The sequence below is a fragment of the Microtus pennsylvanicus genome, chromosome 14 (assembly GCF_037038515.1).
Source record: "Microtus pennsylvanicus isolate mMicPen1 chromosome 14, mMicPen1.hap1, whole genome shotgun sequence".
NCBI classification, from domain to species: domain Eukaryota; kingdom Metazoa; phylum Chordata; class Mammalia; order Rodentia; family Cricetidae; genus Microtus; species Microtus pennsylvanicus.
In genome coordinates, this window is record NC_134592.1 from 38,644,877 (window position 1) to 38,669,777 (window position 24,901).

A 24,901-nucleotide genomic window follows, 5' to 3' on the forward strand; every position below is an offset into this window, starting at 1 on the left:
ATTTACCCCCAAAACTCCATGCCTTAACATAGAGATATTTGCACCCCATGTTTACTGGTGCACTGTTCACTCTCGCAAAAAAATAAGGATCAACTCAGTTGGTCATCAACAGATGAATAGAAAATGAAAATTTTCTATATGTAAAAAAATTGAAAAGCCAGGAGGTGGTTGTACACGTGTTTAACCCCAGCACTTGGGAGGCAGAGGCAGATACATCTCTGAGTTTGAGGCCAGCCTGATCTACAGAGCTAGTTCCAGGACAACCAGAGCTACACAGAGAAACCCTGTCTCAAAACACACACACATACACACACACACACACACACACACACGAATGCTATTGAGTTCTAAGGAATAATGAAATCACAAAATCTGCAGGAAAATGGATGGACATAACGTTAAGGAAGGTACCACAATCTCAGGAGGGGGGAAAAGCTCTTCTCAATGACATGCAGAATCTAGCACTAGCATATGTATGTGTGTATATATGCATATATGTGCGTATGGATATATATATAATATGTATGTAAGCAAATGTGCGTGTGCGTGTGAGTGTGATATTATACACAGATGAGAGAATAAGAAAGGTTAACCACTGGGGAACGAGGAAGGTCTGAAAGCAGGAAATAGACATGAGCTATGAAAGTGGATTGGAAGGATAGTCTGAACAATCGTGGGTCTCACTCTTGGTGGTAAACCGCATGAAATATATTCGATAGCGAAAGTGTCCGGTCCAATGTGAAGTTCCTCAGCTTCTGTTCCTAATGGTTACTCTAACTGTATAGACAGACCCTGTCTCAGAACAGCAGAGCTAACTATTTCAGATGGACAGTGCTTTTGTTCAGATGGGTGTTAGGCGTTTGCTCTTTGGGTGGTACAGAACCTATGAAAGGTGAGGAGAAAGTGGCTCTGGACTTGCCCTTGCAAGATTACTTGCCCTTGCGGATTATTTCCGCAGCTCTCTGTTGGGATGGAGATGAGAACGACAGACACCAAGGGGAACCACTAGGGGGAGATATATATCTTTCTGCGTATACATCAGTAGCTGCCATCCCATACAGGACAACCCGCCCCCACAGCCACCACCACCCAAAGATACGTAAAAACTTACAGGGTTGTCACCAACCACTTCCTTTGGCATACTTGAAGTGGTTTCGTGTTTAGGGGCATGAAAGACATTATACAAAACTACAGGTGCCTTTTTACTTTCTCAGTTAAAATGACTAATTGGGGAAGGGGAAGTTGTCTTAGAGTCGTAGAGAATAAAGATCTAACAGCTGTCCACCAAGGCCCTCCATTCAAATCTAGTCACATTCAGGAAGGAGAAAGCAAGCAAGAGACTGGGTGTGGGCAGGTGGACAGGACCAGATATTCAAGTGTGATTATGGGAACAGGGACATAAAAAATGATCTGAACGTGGTGGGTGGAGGAAAGGAAAGAGGGCTACATAGCAGAAGGGTTACGTCCAACGTCATCAACAATTGTGATGTAAAATGAGAGAATGATTAAAATAACCTTTTTTCCTTCCCCTTACACATTATATAAAATAAAGTTTGCAGAAACCATTGTTTCTATCTCAATAATGATTTTTCCCCCTGGAATACCACCCTACCCATATTAATCTTTTAGAGATCTGATGTTAGTATTGTATGCCAAATATATACAGAGGCTTCAGTTAATACAAGAGACTGTCTCTTGATAAATGGAATTGATTTAGGCGAATGTATATATTAAAATGTCCAACTTTTCTGGTCCAATTGCTGGAACTACTCCTCTGAGACAGGAGTAAAGCTTCCCCTGAAGAGTACAGTTTGAATTTCCTTTTACATTTTGTCTTATATTTGGTTTGTTGCGACAGGGTGTAGCCCAGGCAGGAGAGCTCAATAACTCAGCTGACTTCAAACTCACAGTGACTCTCCAGCCTCAGCATCACAAGTGTTGGTGTTACAGGTGGGTACACCTGGATTTATTTTTTATTTTTAATAAGAAAACAAACATACAAAACTCATCACATGCCTAAGGCATAGGAGTATCAAACTTTTGAATCTCCTTTTTTCCCTAAGATTTATTATGATGCCCAAAGCCAGGAGGTTGAAGGATGCAGGGCCAATGGTGTCTGCCTTCTCTGTCGTTTATTTAAAGGGTTAAAGAAGTGCCCCCCAAAACTTCCTGGTAACATTGTCAATTTCATGGGATAGAAGGCGCTTAGCTGCTCAGCGAAAGTCATTCTTTCCATTATCTAAGGAAAGTGTGAGGTAAGAGCCTGTAGCTGTCCTCACCTGGTGTCACCTCACTGTGGTGAATGGCATAGCAGCCAGTCTAGGTGAAGTCTTGGGACTGGACCACAGAGGCTCTCGTGACAATGCTGTAGCCTGTAGGAAGTGGGATCCATGACAGACAGACATGGATGACAGGGAATGTGCACCTGAATGATTCTGTGCAGGTGGATCTCCTGAGTAAATTGGGAGCATGGGGACCTTGGGGGAGGGTTGAGCAGGAGAGGGGTGAGGCGGGGAGGGGAGCAGAGAAAAATGTAGAGCTCAATAAATATCAATTTTAAAAAACTGAAAAAAAAAGAATCCTGAGCTGAAAGGCCAAGCAGTGTTGTAGTAGTATAGTTTTGTGTGAATATTCAGGTCTGGACAGACAGGAAACAAACCAGCAGTCTTGGCTTACATTTAATAGGGGCTTGTGTTAATCCCATCAATTGAAAATCAAACCACTACCACAGCTTAAATCCAAATTTGAAGCAAGCTTTAATTAACTACTGGCCAAATGGATGGACTCTGACCAGGTTCATACCCAGGTTCCCGGGAAATGACCCAGAATCAAATGTGGCAAGGACTTAAGGAGGAAAACCCATAATTAATTGCATTTACCATCAAGTCCAACGAGGGACAAGCATATATCCTGACACATTTCCTGCCTGTGTCCCTCCTCCCCACATGTGATCGAGCACATCCGGTACAGATGGGTCAAACCAACTTATTTAGGGGAGTGAAAACATGTGAAGGAAAGGTCCAGGGCAGCTTGGTACACACCTGCCAAGACAGGCACCATCTCGGAATGGACCAATCAGCATCCAAAGGTTATACCCAACGTTCCAACAGTTGGAGATAGGGTCACCTGATGTCCCTTACCCCATCTCCTTTTCTCCAGGGCACCCCTAGACAAATGTCAGCCCATCGGGTGTCCTGAACATTAGAAATCCCTCACCCCAACTACTATTATAAAATCTCTATTATGAAAACCCAATCCCAAGTGAACTCAGGGTTCTCTGATTGTGCCAATGCATTAGACACATGGAGAGTCTAAGTTCAAACTTAAATGAGAATAAAGACTCTTTGCTTTTACATATGAGACTCAGTCACCTGGTTGGTTTTTGGGGGACTCTGCGATCTGGGCATAACATGGCTTGCTATCTCCCATAAACAATAGCTTCTAGCGTTTCAGAAACTATATGTCCTTGGGCAAGGGGCTTGCAGATCAGAGGCATTTTTGTTTCATGGATCTCTAAGATATAGTAATTAAAACTTACAATGTAACTTGGCTCTCACACTTGCTTACAGTTTCAAAGGTCGAGTTCATGGTCGGCATGAGGCATGCAGACAGACATGGTGCTGGAGGAGCTGAGAGTTCTACATTGGGATCTACAGTCGGCAGGAAGGAGAGAGACACTGAGCCTGGCTTGAGTAGTTTTTTTTTTAAGGATATCAAAGATTTATTAGGAAACACTCATGAATTACAACAAGGTAGAGAACCTGTTGTGGTCTTCCTTTCTGCCCTGGGGTGAATGGAAGCAGCGGTCTCTGACCACCATCCAAGAGAGTGTGTGAGACCTCTCCTCTTCCTGGTAAGAGATCACCATCCTCAGACAGAAGTCACGCCCTAAGGCTGGTACCCCAAAACTATTGGTGGGATGAATTCCCACAATACTTCCCCATTTGGTCTAAATAAGGTTCTAAATCTAATACAAAACTATATATAATAAGTATTATCAAGAATTGTCCAGCAACAAAAAAAAGGGGTAATAACATACCCAAAAGTAGAACTACAAACAACAAGAACAACGTCGGCTTGAGCACTTAAAACCTCAAAGCCCTCCCATACTTCCTCCAACAAGGCCACACACCTCCTAAGAGTACTGCTTACTGATGACCAAGGGTTTGAATATGTGAGCCTACTGGGCTCTTCCTGTTCAAACCACCATATTCATTTTCTGATTCAAGTCTAGCAAATTTTATCACGGCCTTAACCACACCAAATGCTTACAGGTCTCCTTTCCGGTCTTTTCTGCACTCTTCCCTTGGCATGGAACTCCTAGCCAGTCTCTCAGGCATGGCTCAGACGTCACCTCTTCCATATAGATGGGGTTTGAGCATCCAAGTCATCCTGGGTATGGAAACCAGACCCCAAAAGGCACACATTACCATAAGCGTGCCCTCCTATGTGATGTATAACACTTTGCCCTATTATGGCATCATGCTCACCGCTTAGATATAAACTAAGAAGGGAAACTTGTCTCCAGCTCTCCCCATTATGTCTGAAACATACGAGTGCTCTCTAACCATTCTTTCTCGCTGTTTACCAAAGTTGAAAACAGCTTCACACCTCCTCCTGCCTTGTCTCAAACTCATAGATAACATTTCATGTGTCTCATTTAGACTTCACTCTAGGTCCTTGTTCTCAAAGTGGATTTGAATTTTAGAAGGAAAATAAATTTTAGAAAGCATTTAGATAATATACATACATTCAAGTGTGTGTGTGTATATATATTTCTTTTTTTTTTTAGGGGACTGAGAGATGCCTCACTGGGTAAGGGCATTAGTCATGCAAACCCAATGACCCGTGTACAATTTCCAGAACCCACATAAAATTCAGGATCTGTAGCCAGGCGGTGGTGGCGCACGCCTCTAATCCCAGCACTCAGGAGGCAGAGGCATGCAGATCTCTGTGAGTTTGAGGCCAACCTGATCTACAAGAGCTAGTTCCAGGACAGGCTCCAAAGCTACAGCAAAACCCTGTCTCAGAAGAAAAAAAAATTGTGGATCTGTGGTATGAATCCATAATCCTAGCAATCCTCTAGTGAAATGGGAGGCAGAGACTGGAGAATCATCTGGAAGTTAGCCAGGAAGCACAACAACAACAGAAGCAAGACGCACTGCCTCAAGTAGAAGGCAAGAACTTTGGAAAGTTGTACTCCAACTCCCACGCATGTGCCACCCCACATGTACACCACACAGTTAATAAATTGTATAACCTAAATAAAATATGTACTAAAATGCTTGAGCCAGGTGTTGGTGGCACATGTCTTTAATTCCAGCACTCTCCAGACAGAGATAGGTGGGTTTCTGAGTTCAAGGCCAGCCTACAGAGCGAGTTCCAGGACAGCCAGGGCTGTGAAGAAGCTCTGTCGGGCATGTGGGGGCGGGGGACAAAAATAAAAAATAAACAACAGCAACAAAATGCTTGAGCTTAGCATAGTGGCTCACGCTTGTAATATTAGAACTTGGGGGACTGAGACATGGCTACAAGCTGGAGGCTATCCCGAGTTACATAGTGAATTCCAGGCCACCCTGGGCTATCTAGTCAGGCCCCATCTCTAAAAATGTCTAGCAACAAAAGAATTAAAGTCCAATGAAACTTGAATAAGTTCACCGAGAATGAGAATTTATTGCCGCCCTGTCTTCATGGCAAGGGGAACAGTGTGTTCTGATGTCACATGCTGTAACACCTTATCACTCTCTAGGAAGCGATCTATAAACCTGGAGTCTAGCTTGTCACCTCATTCCTGGAAGCTCAGCAACACCTGCTGATTTCAATTAGTCCCAGTGTGGCAATGCTGAAAAGGTGGCAGAATGTGTAAGAAGTGAAGACAGACAGAAGGTAGGTCATTGGAGCATCACCTTTGGAAGGCAGAGTTCCCGTGGGACCCTGCTAGCAGGGTGCTTCAAAACCGAGTGACCCTGGACCCTGCATCTCCGCTTTCCTGTGTTGTCATGGACTCTCCCTCTTACCTACATTCCCACAGTGATGGCATCTGGCCTGTTTTGATGTAGTCAAAAGGCCCACCGTGGAAATGAATAGATAACCAGAGTCCTGTTCTTGCATCTCCAAATAAACCCCTTCCATTTAAATTACCCGGCCTTGAGTATTTTATTACAGCAACAGAAAATTAAGAAAAAACCGTTTATTGCTTTGAGTGGAAGGAGCGTTGCTAACTCTCCCGACAGTAGCCCTTCCGTTCTCCCTGACCAATCAGTTCATATCCGAGACGCAGGCACCAGAGAGCCTTCCATTTCAGAATATATGGTATCTAAAACGCAAATATATATGAAAGAGGTAATATGACAGTATTAAAGCTCAGGAATTTAATTCATATAATTTGTGTTCTGGGTACTGTCTTCAAGACTCAGATTCTAGGGAAGGGGAGAAGACCCAGGGATCACACTATAGTGTAGTGACTGATTTTTTTTTGTTGTTTTTGGCTTTCAAAACAGGTTTCTCTGTGTAGCCCTGGCTGTCCTGGAACTCACTCTGTAGACCAGGTTGGCCACAAACTTCATAGAGATTTGCCTGCCTCTGCCTCCTGAGTGCTGGGACTAAAGGATTGCACCACCACTTGACTTAGGCAGAAATTTAAACGTATCCTAGGCTAGCTTTGAATTTCTTATGTACCCAAGGGTGACACTGAACTTGTTTTTTTGTTTTGTTTTTAAATTTTATGTGTGTTGGTGTTTTCCCTGCTTTTAAGTCTATTCTTTGTGTGCCTACAATACCCACAGAGGCCAGAAGAGGGCAATGGATCCCTGGAACCGGAGTTAACAGTCCTTGATTGTGTTCTTAATCTCTGAGCCATTGCTCCAGCCTGACCCTCACTTCCAATCTTCTGCACTCGCTGCCTGAGTGCTGGAATTACACGCATGTACCACCACTGCCAATTTATATGGTGCTAAGGATTGAATCTGAAGATTTTTGCAAGCTAGGCAAGCACTCTACCATCAGAGCTACAACCGCCCTTAGATTAAAAAACAACAACATACATTTGTCAAAGTAAAATCCAATGATGTATATTAATTTAATACTCACCTTCTGAGAAATGCCAGCAGATAATACTTAGTCATAGTTTGCTGTAATTAAGCAATCATATTTCAGCAACAGGAAACTGTATATGCAGTGGAAACACTGCAGTCTGTAAAGTGCAGCGATGTTTCAGGCAGCGGTGGTGCAAAGCATGCAGTCTGCATACTGAGAACCAGCAACGCAGTGAAGTCACATGACACAACACAGACAAGCCTGGTCGGGGACACCTCAGACTCATTACACGTTCGATTCTGAGTTAAGAGTTGTGTCTGGCGTACTCAGAAACGCTTTGCTGCTGCCGAATCATTTGTGACCCTCAACACTGGTTCACACCGGGCCACACTCCACAGTTGGCTGTGGTAAGAGGCTGGTGCTTAGAATCTTAGAATATCTGGCTACAGTCATGTGTTTACTGAGCCTGCTGATGTCGTGAGGCAGTTTACACCGAAATAAAAACGTTGGGCCTGATGTTTACAGATGAAATCTCTCTGGGAACTGAAGTCCAGAGGAGTGGAAAGCAAACATCTGTCTGTCGTCCCCAGGAAAGGCAGATGAACGCTGCCAATGCTCTCCTTAGTTACCCGTTGTCGAGGGACTGGAGGAAGCTGACCAATTAGGACAAAACCATGTTCCCTCCAAGAGTTGGGTCTTGGCTTACCTCCGGTCAGAGTCTGACCTGACGATTTCGTCATTTTCCATTGAGTATTTGCTCCTAAGACACAATTCTGTCCTAATTATCTCTTTCCCTGGCTCCTTCCTTTCCTGGTTTGGGTTCTAGTCTATTTTCAGAGCCTATGCCATTCTGTCTGCTCTCTTTTTCTGTTTGTCTCTCTCCTTCCTTCTCTGCTTACTGGTATTGCAGCAGGAATGACCCTGAACAGGGGCCAGATGTTAATTAAGCAAAATAAGCCAAACAAATCAAAACGTTCCAGTATTTGGTTTAGGGTTCATTAGCTACACTAGCAGCATTTCCTTCGATACGGCTTTATTTCGATGTGATTTACGTAAGCCCCGGGTTGGAGCCATCATCCACAGTCAGTGTGACAGCAATGGAAAGAGGGTGCTGTTGAGATAGAGACCAAGGGTATTACTAAGTGACAAAGCAGAGGGGTAGACCATGTGCTGGTGGCCACAGCCTGGTCTGCATAAAAATGCCGAGGACGGTTTTTGTATCGGTGTTTCTAGGAACACAGGGGATTTAACTTCCTACCAGCATGAGGACTGGGTGATGAATTCACTGTTTCTGAAAACTCATAACTCATGTTTCATTCCTAAATTACAGATTTGGACATCATCATATGAATGTTTTTATTGTATCCTATGTGTAAGACACTGGCAGGGATAGGTACCAGGGAAAATACATGGGCTGGATTCAGATGATTTAAGGCCATGAAGAGGAAGGGCGTATGCATTTATATACATACATGTATTTTAACAGACCAACCAAAACTGCCAATAACACACTGGGAGTGGTAAATAAATACTATATTGGCAGGGTGATCATATAACCCGTTTTGTTGTCTGTGTTCCAAGTTGATGGAGGTTTTGGATTAGGTATAATTGTGTCCCCTTCAATACCCAAACACCACCACCTAGGTGATATATCATATGCTTACTGAGTATACAAAGATTATATTTAGAAACTTAAGGTGTCAGGAGCCGTTTCCTCCTAAAATTATTACAGGAACCATCGCCCTGGGGAGTCTGCAGAGAACCCCACACCCCTAATTGTGTTAGGAATCGTTCTATTGACAGAGCCTACCCCACACCCAAATTGGCTGTTAATGGAGAGCTATCTGTTAATGGAACCCGCCCCACACTCCAAACTATCTAGAGAACTAGGTGTGTCAACTCCTAGTTGTGACTTCCTGGCCTACGTGACCTGACCGAACGTAACCTCCTGGCCTACATGACAAATGTGAACCACGTGACCAACGTGAACTATGCGGCAAGAGTCCAGGCCCCTGTGCCCACCCCCCAACTTCTTATCCTATATAAACTGTAACCTGTCTCTAATAAATGGAGGCTCTGACAAACCTAGCATGGCCTCCTTCTTCTCTCTTAGCCAATTATCTTCCAGATAGTGCCTCTCCGGGACCCTGGAATAACTGACTGCAGGGTGGGTTACAACCCCTAGACTAAGTAACCCACCCAAAGGCAATTTACATTAAGGGTGAGGGTGTTTCTCTGTGGTGAGGGGCACATGGTGAAGAGCTTAGGGGCCTGGTAGATCTTGAGTCAGTACCTGAAGGAGGAGTTAGGGCATAAGCTAGAAAAAAGGAGAAGCAAAGAAGAAAGTGAGGATCAGGAATGGCTTACAGGGAGCTATTAAGAAGATAGGTAGGCGCCGAGGGGAAAGGCTCAGTAAAGTGCTTGTTTGTAAAAATGAGACCTGAGTTCAACCCTCAGGACCCATGTGAAAAAGACAGGTGTTGTGGCCCATGCTTGCAGTTCCAACACTTGAGAAGCAGGATCATGAGGAATCTTGGGGTTCACTGGCACCCAGTTTAATCTAATCAATACACTCCAGGTCTCGGAGAGCCAAGAAAGTTGAAGCAAAAAGAGAGGGGTCAAATGAGGTAGTGCCCAAATTGGCGTTGATGTGATGTCATCCCTACTCATCCTCCCAAATCCTGAGACCGCAGCACGGGCCACCAGCCTTGTTGTAGTTCTTGAGAGTTTGTAAGTATACCCATGGAGCTTTGTGCTTACTGACTCCTTGGAAAGGATCTTTGAAAGTCTCAGCCGTTGTTCCACAGCGGCATCAGCCACAGATGTCCCTCTCATGTCAAACCCTGCCTTTTGCTGGGCAGAAGGACATCATGTAACAACAGCAAGAGAAGGGTGTCCAAAGGCCCAACCCTCTGCCCCGACTTCCTTTTCTGCTCTCTGCCATTTGACAGTGAAGGCCTCTGCTGATTGCACAGGAGGCTTCCACCCAGGTGTTCAGTCTCCAAATTCTGCAAAGAGCCCTTCTTTCTCTCACCAACACTCTGGTGCCTTTCACAGTTACGAGTCTGCTTTAGGAAGAATGATGTTGTTTCCTGAAGGACAAATCCTGCAGGTCCAGGGCCCTGGACCCGTTAGTTTTGGAAGTGAGCTTCTAGCTTATTGCTCAACATTTCCTTTTCAGTTATGTGTCTGCAGATGCTCTCTCTGCCTCCCTTGCTGATCAGTAATGATTTTTCTGCATCCTTCTATTTTATTCCCTTTGGAGTCAATCCTCCCTAGTGACTCAATTTAGTTAATGTTCTAATTATTGCAACTTCCATTCCTGCAGACTTCTCAAGCTTTCACATCAATGTTCTTTCCATATGATAAACTCCATTACCAGGACTCCGAACGGTCAGAAAAGGGAAACAGTCATTTAATGCAATGGGCACTACCTCATTTGCCCCCTGTCTTTGTGCTTCAACTTTCTTGGCTCTCCTGGAGCTTCCTCAGCGGTAATTTCATCAGCAAAGAATTAGGGCTGAGCTGTGGCACCAAGGTGATGCCTGAGTAGACTCATCTTCTAATAGGCTCCATCATATCATCACAACAAATTAAAAAGAAAAAAGACTTATACTAGGGAAAGCATCGTCTCTTAGGGAGGAAAATGATGCCAGTTTCCCAGCTGCGGTTTGATTTGCCCTGATGGTCTTACTTTTTTCTCAAACCTTCAAAGTTTAGCTAGATATGATTGGGCGTATATTATAATCTAACCTGCAGAATAAAAGAGCTAAGCGACCCACTATAGAGTATTTGACCTGACATTTTGAAGCAGTCATTCTCAGCCATGACTGCACACAGAAGACCAGGTGGACAGCTTCCAAACACATGGTATGCTGGTCTTCCCAGCAGAGGTTCTGATCTAACTGATTTAACTGGCTGTTGGAGACTCTAAAAAGCGACTGCAGCTGTAGATAGGTTGGGGACCATCACTCTAAGCAGCCATAGAACCAAGCGTCAAGCGGCAGCCACTGTGAACAGCGTCATAATACTGTCAGAAGACAGTAGAGGGCAGAATTGACTTAAATTTATATGGAGATAAATCGTCCTTGATAGGACATAGCAACTAGTTAGTAAGGTAATCTTCACAGTGTACTGAGTGTCTTTTTGTCACAAGTGTTTCTTTTATGACTAAAGTCAACTCACTTTCTACACACGAGAATTCCCTTGGGAGCCTCTGGGTGGCAGCTGATGAACAGGCCATTAACTATGATATCACACGTCTGAGAGCAAGGAAACGCTTAATGATTACGCTGGAACAGAGGTAAACCAGCATGGGCAAAGGGGATGTGTGGCCACACTGTGGTCATGGCAACATGGCTTTGCTAAGTAACCTAGGATAAATAAAAGCAACTGCATAGAGGTGTTGCTGTTAAGCTCTCCGGTATTATCTTTCTGTGTGCCCATCTATCACTGTCTTCCATCCTACCAGACACTATAAGACATAGAGAAGAAACTTAAGACATATTCTTAAGTGTTAGACATTACATAAGTCAGCTGAGGAAGTCGGCTCAGGATTTTACTCATCAATAAAAGGTACACATTTTCCTTTAAAAGCCTTTCGGAGAGCAGGCTAAGACACATCGTAAGCTAATAAAGACACTACCCTATATAAATAGCTGTCTTTGACTTAGTCTGTCTTGGCTTTATTTCCTGCCAGGATCAGTGCTTAGTATTCAGGGCCGGTAGTCTTCCTGAGAGGCTGAGCCTGAATCTTAGGGATTGTCCTTGTAGGCATAGCTTCATCTACAAGTGTTTTCTCTACCTCTGTATAACTGGTGAGCCCCCAAATGAATGAAGGTGTTTCTTCAGATACGAAAGGCATGATGGGGCTCGTGGCGGGCAAACACCGTAGAACAAATAATTGAAGTCAGTCACAGAAGCATCCCTCGGAGCACACTAGACGCTTAGCCACAGACCTTTCATCCCACACAGAGACCTCCTGCAGGGTGTTGCAACCACATGCCAAAGTTTTTAAATGACAGCTACAGGAGTAGCTATATTTAACTATGTCCCAGACAGAATCTCTGTGTGTGCGCGCACGCCTGCAACTATACACATGTGCATAGAGGTCAGGGAGGGTGTTGGAAGCCTTACAGCTGTTATCAGAGGCACGTGTGAGCTGTGATTCACGGGTGCTGGGATCCAAATTCCGATTCTCATGACTGAGCAACAAATATTCTTAACCACTGGGGCATCTCCCCAGCCCCCACTTGGAGCCCTTTTTAAAAAGTTAATAACATATCATGACATTTCCCCCTTTTTAGTGACTATGAAACTACACCCCCACTTAAATTAACATTTCTTTGTGTGCGTACATGTCCCATAATTGGTTTTAAAAGGGAACCGTGTAGACCAATTAAATTTCAGTGGAGTTCACCAGTGCGAAACAAACAAAATTGGGCCACAAATCAGGCAGCTCTAAGGGCCAGGGAAGGTTCTGAGAATTCAGTCAACGCTGTTAGCCAGCAAGTACAGGGAAATAGAAGCGAGGCATAGAAAACAATTTGCAGGCTACATCTTATGCTCAGCCAGCTAGGTGCTTAGCTTAACTAATTTAGTCCTTCCAAGGCTTTCTGCCACCAGTCAAAACTGATTTGTTGTGATTCAGCTCTCCGTTGGTGAGAATGCTGGGCCCAGTACAGGTGTCCACTCCAAGGTTCTGGACTCCCACATACTGTATTCAGCATCATTTTAACCAATTTTGATCTCAATTTTTTAAAAAATTCCATTTTGAAGAATATTAACATCGCTTGCACTTTTTCATTATTCTCAACAATTTCACTGACAAACATCTCATAATTTCTTAGTATAGGTGTAAAATATTGAAAGCTTGGTCAAGCCGGAAGAGTCCTTAGAGTCTAGGTAGTTCAATGTCTTGGTTTTGAGGCTGAGAAAATGAACCATGGAGAACTTAAGGGGAGGCGGAGCTGTTTGAGTCTCCATCTACCTGTCTTTTGAGCCTTTGCTGATACAGACTATACAATGCTATTAAGTGATAAGTATTGCTGAGTTTTCTTTCTTATTCCTATACCAAAAGGTTGAACTTTAAAAGCGAACTCCTTCCCAAGGTCATTTGCCTCTAAGGGTTTGTTTTTAATTATGGAATAAAGTATTATAGTCTTTGGGATGCCAGCAGGAGATGTCCCAAGCACCTAAAGTCCTATGAGGCAAAGGTCTACTGATTTCTGGCAGTATGTGGTGGAGGTGAAGGGCAGTCAAGAAGACAGGCAGGGACTGGATTAGTGATGGAATACCAATGCCTATTTATAACCTCCCAGACATTCCAAGAGAAGGGTCCCAGCTTTCAATTGATTTGTCTGGAAGGCATAGCTCTGGGTGCTAGATGAGACACAGTTGGATCATTTCCATGGTGGTGGGAAGAAGATATGGAGCACAGGAGCTGTTACTGTACACATGCTCGGTATAATTTAGGGCTAAATTCTTGAATGAACCATTGACTTCAAGCAGGAGACAATAATATGGAGCCTCTGAATTAAGTATCATGAGAACCTGCTTAAGACTCAAAGTCCCATTGTGACTCAGCATCTATACTCCTAGCAGGTTGGGAGCTGAGGCAGGAGGATTGCTGTGAATTCTGGGCCAGTCTGGACAACAGAGTAAAACTCTGAATAAAAATAAATCAATAAAGGGAGAAAGAAAAAAAAGAAGAAAAGGAATAAAAGAAACAAAAAGTGAATCGCCGCTTCCTGAAGAAATAACTCTAACAAGCATGAGATTTGGGGTTCGGTTGTCTTTGGGAAATTACTTAAATTCTAAGATTCTTGACCCAACAGTAAAAATAATAATAGTAACTGGTGTTGAAATAACATACCTATGAAAGCCAGCTCTTCTTAATTCTAGGAAATGGTGTTTTCTTATATTCTTTATACATTTTTGTATTATCTAAACTCCATGTTTTATATCTATAACTTTTATAATTATTAATCTATAAGTTATATATATAACTTTAAAAACACACAAAACAATTTATTTACTGAAAACAAATAAAAACATTTGAGAAGGAAAATTATAACTTTTAAAAAATGAAACTCTCCACCAGGTGGTGGCAGTGAATGCTTTTAATCTTAGCACTGGGGAGGTGGGTGGATTTCTATACGCTCAAGGCTAGCCTGGTCTACAGAGTGAGTTCCAGGACAGCCAGGGCTACACAGAGAGACTCTGTCTTGTAAAACAAAAACAAAAAACAAACAAATAAACAAAGAACTTGCTAAAGAAAAAAAAGAGGAGTTCTGGTAAGAACCAACTATATCCTGTACGTATTCTATAAAATACATCATATTTAAGCTGAATTGTAGTTTCTTATAGACTTCAAAACATTGAGGAGGTACTCAGACAAAAGCTGAGCAGCTGTAGAAATAACCCACAGAATAGAAAGTGAAATTAATTTGCAGAGGTAATGGAGCTTTTTACGGCCGATTCTTTCCAAACTTTATTGAAATTTTCCCAAAGGTCTTGGTTAATATTATGAAACAAAAATACTGTGAGTTTGGTAATTGCCTACTTGCAAACAAAACAATTAACAAGACCATTTATGCTAGCAACAATTACCATACACACAGAAAATTGTTTAGTTAGTTGAATTGTTCGAACAGTAGGGTGGCTATCATTCTTTATTATAAACTCAATTGCAAATTCTTTAAATTTGTTTATTTTATGTGTATGAATGTTTTGCCTGCATGTATGACTATGCATGACTGATGCTTGGTGTTCTCGGAGCTCAGAAGAAGGCATTGGATCCCCTACAAGAGGAGTGAGTGGGTATGGGGAAGGAGGTCTGGATCCTCTATAAGAACAACATGGACTTGCTAAAGAAAGTCATCTCTCCAGCTGAGCCATCTCTCCAGCACCCCCTCCCCCAAGTCAATTTTTAAATTATAAATTCTCCCTACGGTCTGAGTTCCTGTCTGATAAATATTAACGAAGAATGAAAAACAGGTTTTGGGACCAGGTTCTCCTGATTAACCGCACTGAGAGTATCTACTCTGTGAAATACGCGAGGTAGTCAATGTCAGAACATTAACTCCTTCCTTGTAATGCATTTTGACCTACATACCTGTGCGCTCAAGATGTAGGCATGCTGGAGCGTGGGGATGCAGGGGTGACCGTCTGAGGGCTATGATTGGAGACGGTACTGAGAGCGTAGAGCAACGAGAGACAAACGTCACCTGAACCTTGCTATCCAGGAGATACAAGAAGAGGAAGGACCCGTAAGTGAACTGGGTGGTAGTCATGAATGCAAGGACTCCTAAATTAATTTCCCCCTGTTCTCACCCACAGACAGGAGTTAGTTAGGTGTGGATGTGCTGAGGTGGGGAAGAAGCCGGTAAAATTCAGCCGCAGTATTGTCAATTACATCTCAAAGAATGTGAATTCATTTAAGTAACCTTATTTGACATAAATAGGAAGGGAACATCATGAAAAAAAATCACATATAACACATATATAAGCAGGGCAGGGAGAAGGCTTTTAATTACTTCTCTGGTTGGTCTCCAGGATTGCAAGCTCTTTTAGTTTCTTGATTTGTTCATTTATTCACCCATCGTATCTTTTACTAAGTTTGTCTCATGTGTCGTGCACCATGCTAAGTGCTTGGAACTATATCCTGAAAGTAACAATGCCTTGATCTGGTTTCCTTCTTAGAGCAGAATTTGGCTGTGGTGTGGAAGAAGAATTGAAGGGGAATGACACGGCGGAGCGGTCAGGAGACTACACAGGCAACCAGGATTTCTGATTGAGGCATCTGAGGCAAAGGCTTCATCCCCAGTCCCCAGCCTCTCTTGGTTCTAAATGGTGCTTCTTTATCTTTGCAAGCTGTGAAGGATGTGGAGGCCTTAGGCAATCCCAGAAAGGAAAAGGAAAATCCAGGTTAGTGGAGAGTGCATGTTGGAATCACGAGTTCTTCATTCCTTCAATATTATTACGGAGGCAAAGCTGAAGACAAGGAGTGGATTCCCGTCACCAAGCTGGGCCGCCTGGTTAAGGACATGAAGATCAAGTCCCTAGAGGAGATCTACCTGTTCTCCCTGCCCATTAAGGAATCTGAGATTATTGACTTTTTCCTGGGACCTTCCCTAAAGGATGAGGTTCTGAAGATCAAACAGACGAGGGCAGGCCAGCGGACCAGGTTAAAGGCTTTCGTCGCTATTGGGGACTACAATGGTCACGTAGGTCTCGGTGTCAAGTGCTCCAAGGAGGTAGCCACTGCCATCCGAGGGGCCATCATCTTGGCCAAGCTTTCCATTGTCCCTGTGCGGAGAGGCTACTGGGGGAACAAGATTGGCAAGCCCCACACTGTTCCTTGCAAAGCGACAGGCCGCTGTGGTTCTGTGCTGGTGCGTCTCATCCCTGCCCCTAGAGGCACTGGCATAGTCTCCGCTCCTGTGCCCAAGAAGCTACTGATGATGGCTGGCATCGATGACTGCTACACATCAGCCAGGGGCTGCACTGCCACCCTGGGCAACTTTGCCAAGGCCACCTTTGATGCCATCTCTAAGACCTACAGCTACCTGATCCCCGACCTCTGGAAAGAGACTGTTTTCACCAAGTCTCCTTATCAGGAATTCACTGACCATCTTGTGAAAACCCACACCAGAGTCTGTTCAGAGGACCCAGGCTCCAGCTGTGGCCACCACATAAGGGTTTTTATACAAGGAAAATAAAAGTGAATTAAGTCTGTTAACAAAAAAAAAATATTATTACGGAGGATTTGAATGGATCAGATTTGGCTTGATATGTGCCTTTGGTACCTTTCTAATATATCTGTTCATGATTAATTCAAAATGATTTATTTTAAATAGCTTTGGTTTTGTGATTCAATAAAAGTAGACTATTTGGGCAGCACAAATTAGTCTTAAAGGGTTAGGGGAGGACATGAAGTTGGGTAGGTAGGGAAAGGGGGGGTGGACCTGAGAAGAGCTGGGGAGGGGATTGAATATGATCCAAACATGTTATAAGACACTCCCAAAGACCTCAGAGAGAGAGGCATGAGTGGTGGTGAGAATAGCAGAAGTTTCCCTCTCGTTATCTGCCTCTAGTGCCCTTACTTGTCACTTGATCCTCTCTGCCCCACCTACTGCTTTCAGCTAGATCAGGGTACTCTGTCTCTGAAGCCCCCCCCCCCACTCCTTGACTGACAGCTTCTACTACAGTCTTAAGTACAGGCATGACCTTCAGTCCCAGGACTCTTCCAACGCTGTTGATTAACTGGGAAGCTTGGGAGGAGGTACAAGGTGTCAACATGGGCAGGGACAGTCCCTTGACCAATAAAGATGAGTGTCCATCTTTCTCCCATGTGAATAATCCTCAAAGACACTCTGTAATCCTCGAAGAAGGTCCCTGAAGGCTCTCTTCCTCAAGCGTGACCTTGATAGTGAGACATTCTATTAGCGGTTCCTTTCCTCCCTTTCCACCATCCCTTTTGGGGGCGATGCCCTTTTTCTCTGCACCTCTTAACCTTCCTTTCTCACTGGGCCCTGATTTATCATTTCTCTGTAACTCTATTAGCTGGGATGCATTTGGGGATGTTGTCAGGATAACAGGATCTGCAGCAAATGAGGTTGTATTGAATTATTTATCATTCAGCAAAGTGGAGATAGGCAGGGTAGACGCGCCGGTTTGTAAAATCTTGGGGCATTCCATCTGCTGCTTTGGAGCTTTCATGATCTTATTTTTTTTTCTTGTGGTTGAAAATTATAAATTTGAATGCATGTGCAACCATTCAGTTTTGAGCCACAAACCTGTAGCTAAGAATTATCTGTTTCCTGCAATATACGATTATGTAGCAGCAAAGCTGCAAGTCTGGGATTCATGAATTTATTTAATAAGTTTAGTCACACAGGGTTTAAAAAATACAAATGCATAATTTCCCTTTTTTTCCTTTCCAAAACAGATCATAGGATTTCTACTCGTGATATGCAAGTCTCAGCTTTTGAAGGTGGCCTGTATTTGTTTTTTGTTTTTGCCAGAATTTGGTTTTTTAAAAGACAGTTTTTAAGTCAGTAACAAGCAAAGCAAATTATTTGGGATGCTGTGGAGTCCCAGGGCCTTTGGAGTGCTAAACATGGGCTTTACTGAAGAGCTACAGCCCCAGCTCCCTACCAAGTATGCTAGATGTCATCCAGCTGGGGGGAAACGGGAGGGAAATCACTGCTAACCTCTAGGGTGACCAGGTCCCTTACGTCATCTTCCTTGTAATATCTCTGCCATTAGGGAAACTGGTACTTAATAAGGACTCGGGCAAAAGGAATGTGGAGTCCAGTGGCTTTGTAATACCTGTGGATTTTGTCCCATTTAGTATTTCTAACTGTCCAAAATACCTATCTCAAAAAGTGTGACTGCAGCAGGCAGTGAAATATCTTTGCGTACCTTTAATAGGCAAACTAAGCTTGAACATCTGGCAAGTTGAAATCCTTTGCTGATGAATCCTAGAAAACAGCGTAATTATATACCCAAGCAAACAAGTCAAGAATAAGGCTGTTTCTTCTTAAGAATTCCTGGGAGCATCAAAGTTAAAACTCCCTTCTGCATTTACGCTCTTTTTAATCGTCATTGCTGTCTCCATTACACCTGTGATTGCCTGGGTTGATGGTCCGTGAGAGATCATCCCAGGCACAATGTGTGGAAAAATAAATATGATGAGAGGCACAGCAAGGCGCACAGCAAACCTTACAGAGCAATGACCTTGTGTTGTTGAGAAGTCAAGGAAACAGCCTGCCCTGCAAGCCGCCCCTGCTTGTCTGTGTCAGTCTCCCTTAAGCTTCTTTCTAGGCATCTTTGGTTCTGGCCTACTGTACCCCACCCCACCAAAGCTTGCAGTTAGAAAGCCGAACTCTGCCCAGAGACCCGGGCTCACCGGAAGGTGCAGGTGGGCTGGTGTGCCCGCTTGCCTGTTGATTACGGCCCCTGCAATTTGCAGCTGCAGGCTGCGCACTACCAACCTGCATAGCCCGGTTCTCCTGGACAGTACTAGGCTTGAAAGCTGGAACCGCGGCCTCCAGCCAGCAGGCTGGGGGCGGGGGCCTCGGCCCAGTGCCCACCCCCTGCGCTCCCAGCGTCTGCTCCTACTACCAGCGGGTTGTAGCCGGCCGGGAGCGCGCTTTCTAACGTAACCGGCCCACGGGAACAATCTGTCCCTTCCAACCGATCTCAGGAGTGGCGCAAACAGCGCGGAAGCCCTCCTCACCTACCCTACGGCCTAAACGGGTCTTTCGATATATTTTCAAAACCAGATCATAGTCTGCGGGGAAGCAGGGCGGGAAAGGCTCGGAGGACTCCTTTTCGCCGCCAGGCTTGCCGCTCCGGGCACATGAATTAGGCCCGAGCTGCAGAGTCGAACCCTTTTCCCTAGGTTAGGGGCTCTGGGTGTGCAGGATCAGGGGAGGTGAGCAAGAACTGGGGCGCCCCTGGTCCCGGCGGCGGCGGCGCTAGCGGCTGGGCAGGTGCCCCCGGGCGCGCAGGCTGATTGGCAGGTGCAGGAGTGGGTGGGGAAGGCGGGCCTGGCGCTGCGGGAGGCTGCGGCCCCGCCTCCCCGCCCCCGCCGCGGGACTATCTGGTCCCGGCAGCAGCGATGTCCCCCGGCAGGAATGTCCCTCCTCAGATAATGTTATTTATATCTCTGGGCGGGTCCGCGGCTCCGCAGCACCAGGCGCCCGGTGGCCACTGTGCCAGGAGCCCCGTGCTGCCCTCCTCCCCCTGCGCCGCCGCCCCCGGGCTCGGGGTGGCCGCCGCTTCAGCCCCAGCGCAGGTGAGTCCCCGAGGGCCGCGCGGCGGGAGGGAGCTGGGTGCCTCGGAGCCAGCTCAGGGGAGCAAGGGGCCCAGGAGGCGGGTGACGCGCCGGCCCTGTGGGGGCCTGGCCCCGGGTGCCAAGCGTGGAGCGGGAGGGGTGCGGAGCCCGGGAGGCCCTGGCGGCTGCGGCAGTCGTCACCCCGGGACGCGGGAACCCGCGTGGGCTTCGCAGGCGCTGGGCGAGCGGGGCGGCGCTAGCTTTGGGAAGCTGGCTAGTAGAGTGTTACCCTCGGGCTCTGGGAGTGGGTTTGGGGTGTGCGTGTGTTCTTGGCCGCCTCCCCCAGGACCCTCGCCTGGGAACATGGGGGCGGAGGGTGCCTATCACTGGTCCGACGACTGCCCGCGCCTGTGCCTTCCGTTGGCTTCTCAACCTCCGGGCGTGTCGGATCCTCTTCTGGAACTTGGCTAGCTCGCTCTCGGCTGCCCAGCGCCAAGGCTGGGAGGACAGTTCAGGGCAGCAGAGGGGGCCGAGCCTTGGACGTCGGGCGGGACGTGCAGGGGGCCCTGTAGACCGAGAAGGGAAAGATCAAGTGTCCCAGAACTATACTTCAAGGACCCCCTACCCATCCCATTCCCTTTGAGCGCCTATTCTCCAAGCGTCTACTGCCCACTCGTACCCTTTGTGCCAGTTCCAACAACTTGGCTCGAAGAAATAGCAGAAAGTGGAAGAAATAAGAGCTTTAACACAACCCTCAAATCCCACCAACTTACCCAGACTTCCCAAAGGGATAATAGCTGCGAGGCTTGAGTACAGTTTCCGTGACAACAAGCCTTAGGTAGGGCCTTGATTTATAGCCTATTAATATCCAAACCACTGTTTTCAGTGAGCAATTAGAGGTGCTAGGAGTTAATAACACCCTTAACTCACTGAAGAAACATGGAAAGAAGCCACTGTTTTAGATGCATCCGGCGCGGTGGGATGGGATTATATAGTGACGGTGTCTTTTGCTGAGAACTTCAGTGGGGACAGGATATGGCTGTCACCTCCACGCTAGGAGGCAGCCACGCAAAACCTCTGCCTGTGGCAATCAGGATGTATATAGTTCGGTTTCCAAGGGAGGTTATTCAGACAGCTCCAGAATGAGAGGAGTCTTCAGAGGGGGTAAAAAAAAAAAAGAGACACATTATTTAAGCTGTTCTCCTAGGCTCCCCTTAGCTGCACAGATCGCTCAGAATTTTATTCTGGAATTCCCTTTTTAACTGTTCTATGACTATGACCCGGGGTAGTCATTTCCTATTTCAGGATCAGACTTACATGCTTTTCCAATGAGCCCTGGGAGACTCTTACAAGTGCAAAATGTTGCTTAATGTATGTGCTGGCTGGATGCTCCGCACCCCCAGAGGCTGGGGAACTAGCTAACAAAAGGAAGAGTAAACTCAGAAGAGCCCACCGACCTTGAAATGAACTGACTCTAAAGGCCAGCCGTTTATTCAAAGTGTTTTCAAATTCTAGTGTAAAGCACAGTTGGAAGGAGATGGACCCCTTTGCCGTTGTGCCCCGGTTTATCAGTGGCCCCATAGCAGTGGCTGGGAACGAGCCAGCCCTGTTAATCTTGAGTTCTCGGGAGACACAGAGTCCACTCATGGAATTGAAAGCACCCAAAACCTTCCAGGCATTCAGGCTGGGCCTTGTCTCATAGGCATATCAAGTTTTCCCCAGTGACTTGCCCAGTGGAGAGCTGGGATACCACCGTTTGCTCCGGTCATTGTTTCTTCCAAGTGTTCTGAAGGTGTCCCTTAGTAGAAACAACGCCTATTGGATTGTTAGCTTGGGGGTGAAGGCATAACCTGAGGCTGACTCCCACCTGCGATCACATTCGACAAAATAAACATGACTATTTCAGGCAAACTAGGTGTGAGCAAAAGGTTTGAAGTAAAGTCAGTCTGCCATGGTTTTGGGAAATAGGTTTTCAGTAAATAGAAAGAATAATAACCTTCATTTTGTCTATCTTTTATGTATTTGTGGCTGGCTAGTAGTAGTCTTTGACCAAATGAGAGAAGGAATGAATGACCAGAGATTTTTTTTTATATCGTTGTATTAATTGTTAATTTTGCAAGGTCACTCACTATCCTGTTTTAAAAGAGAAGAGACAGGTCTTGTGAGATGGCTCAGTGGGTAGAGGTGCTTGCTCTACAACCTTGTGATGGTCCCCACAAAGTTGTCCTCCATCCTCTACAAGTGTCCATGCACACATGTATACATACCATAATAATACATTTTCTTGAAGTGAGGAACTAGGTTCAGGGAATTTAATAACTTGTTGGCATCACATAGATAATGAAAGAAGGGGTGAGGCCAGGATCTGGGCTCCATTGCTGGCTCTGTTGTCTTTTTCAGATTATCCACTCTGCAGGGGATGTGGAATAGCTTGGGAAGATCGGCTGTAGCATTTTCCGTTAAGTGTCACGTTCTTCGTTCCTTGAAATCTCAAGCCATAACTGTGCTTATATCAGAGAAATTTAAAATACATTGCCTCAAAGCAGAATTGAGCATTTATTTGCTCAAAGTTTTTTAGCCTGGCCTATTATTTTCAGGTCATTGTTTCAAGGACAGAATTATGATTTTGGCAATAGTCAGACACATATTAAAAAAAAAAAACTAAACAGACTTTCCTTTCAGTCCTGGAAGTGGCCAGAAGGGTTTGATGGTGCGCAGGGCCAGTGTGGTAGGACAGGGGATGACTATAAAAAATTCATGAGGCAGACAGGGATGGGGTTGGGAGGGACCTTGGAGGTCACTGACTCTAGACTTCTGTTTATGTGATCGCTTGCTTAAAGACGAGACCTAGCTGCCGTTCGCCTTGTCATTTGTATTCCTTCCTTCCTTTCTGTCATTCTAACCCATTTCTTCCCTGTAGTTCCTTCTCTCCCATGGCAAATGAGGTTTGTTTCCTACAGTTCTGTCCATTAACACCACTGGGGTTTCATTCCTTTGGGGGAGATGAGCAAGAACATTTTAATATCCAATACTTACAGCTTAGTGAGATTCAAACCAGGAAAGAAAATGAAAAGGCACTGGGGTAGGAAAAGGAGAATATGTTTGTGATAATTAAATGCTAAACTGTTCCCTAATTTCCCCATTGCTTGTTAACTCTCTCTCTCTCTCTCTCTCTCTCTCTCTCTCTCTCTCTCTATATATATATATATATATATATATATATATATATATATATATATATATATATCCATATATCCCACAAAAAGGTATGGACACTCCATTACCTACAGGCAATATACACTCAAGGCAAATATTAGTATGTAGCATTTCTGGAGGATGAGAAAGAACTGTAGGGATTGTTAGGTACCTGTTTGGTTTTTTGTTTGTTAAATTTTTTTTGTTTTTCATGCATGTGAATATTTAGACTAAATGTATATATGTGTACCACATGTGTGCCTAGTACTGTGTGGGGCCGGAAGAGAGCACTGGATGATCTGGAACCGGAGTTAGACTCTTTGTGTGTGCTGGGAACAGAACCTGTGTCCTTTGCAAGAGCAGTACACACTCTTAACTGCTGGGTCATCTCTCCAGTACTCAGATACCTATTTTAATCTAACCTAATCTCTGAATTGCTCTTGAAGAATATTGTTTCAAAATCAAGAAACAATGTTTCAAACTGTGTCCAAAATCAAACCCTACCCAAGACATGAAAGACAGAAAACATGACTAGTGGGAAGTGTGGAGTATTATCAGATGCATTTGTTCATTGTCTGTGATGCTTTCTTCAGAGTAACACTTACCAATTGAGCTGGGAGCTTCAGGAATGAAAATAGCTGTTATGTGGGCTTATGGGAAATTTGATTTTATAATGATGCATGGCAGGGAAGTCCATGGATACTGGACTCTGAAGCCACGCAGGCAGATGTGGTAAGACAAAAATATGGACGAGGATACTTGTGTGTGGGTGTTTCGTCTATAGAGTAATTTGGACTTTTGGTCTTTAGGGGCAGATGTTTTGAGCTACTCTGCTGCAGGGAAGGAACATGGGAGGAAGAGCACCTACCTGGGCCTGTGCCCTGGGTCATAACTGGGCCTGTGCCCTGGGTCATAACTCTTGCGTTTGTTGGGGTCATCAGACACTTGTCTCTCCACTGACAGCCCCAGGAGGTGTGGGTCTCTTGAAAGGTGGAGTTGGAGATCAAAGAGGAATTGAGGAAGCAGTCAGGGGCCTTCACTGCCAGATCTGGCTCCTCTCACCGAATAGTCAACTCCCTGTGGTAAATATTTAGAAAATTTCATAGCATGTTTCCTTTGGTTGCTCAGCTTATTTAATTCACAGCCGAGCAATCTGAGTTCTCCCATTTTCAGGCAACCTTAGCTGAGCAACAAATCGCCAGGGGATCACCAGCCTTGCAGCTCCCCGAGTTGAAAGGCTGAAGTGCAGTCACAGTGAATTGTTTGGCTGGCTTCTGACATCCCCAGGCCACCTCTCATTTCATTCTTCCCTTTTGGTTGCAGGAAATATTACAATGCTGCCTTCTTGCTGCCTCAGCAAGGCCCTCCCAGGCTTTTCTATAATGTTTTATTTCCATTATATTGGTGCAGACCTGGCTGAGGGTATAATTAAAGGGCAATTAACACTCAGACATATATCATGGTAACAGTGGGACAAAAGCAGGTTCCCTTTCTTTCATTTGAATGCTGTAAATGTAGTAAATGAGTAGGAATGGGGCTAGAAGAAAAGACTCTGCACTGAATTGGCCTGGGATCCTGCAGGATATTTATGAAAAGAGGAACAGGGCACCTTGACAGTCAAAGAACAATAATTGCTTTGAATTATCGTCAGTTCTGAAGTTTTCACCATTGGGAAAGAAGCAGAAGCTTGGGTAGTCTCGAAAATGAATAAGTTGAAAGTCTTTCTCTTTGTACCAGACATAACTATGGGCATGTTTCACGTGAGGATTCATAGCCTTTCAGATGAAGCAAGGTGCATTTGAAGTCTTAACTTAATGAGCATGGGAGAGCGGTCTGGGACCTCATCCTGTCCCCACGCTCAGCTCTTGACTCTTTCTAGAAGACTCT

The 24,901-nt window shown here is 45.0% G+C and overlaps 1 protein-coding gene and 1 pseudogene across 3 annotated transcripts in view; both read left to right on the forward strand.

Annotated features, from left to right (window-relative positions):
* Positions 1-15,022: 15,022 nt before the first annotated feature.
* LOC142834717 (small ribosomal subunit protein uS5 pseudogene) lies at positions 15,023-16,776 on the forward strand (annotated as a pseudogene).
* Positions 16,777-19,698: 2,922 nt separating this feature from the next.
* Sptb (spectrin beta, erythrocytic) overlaps positions 19,699-24,901 on the forward strand; it is a 133,513-nt gene continuing 128,310 nt past the window's right edge. For all 3 annotated transcript variants that reach the window (XM_075948841.1, XM_075948843.1, XM_075948844.1), the window contains exon 1: positions 19,699-19,840. The gene's annotated coding sequence lies outside the window, so the exon portion shown is untranslated. The remainder of the gene's footprint in view (positions 19,841-24,901) is intronic.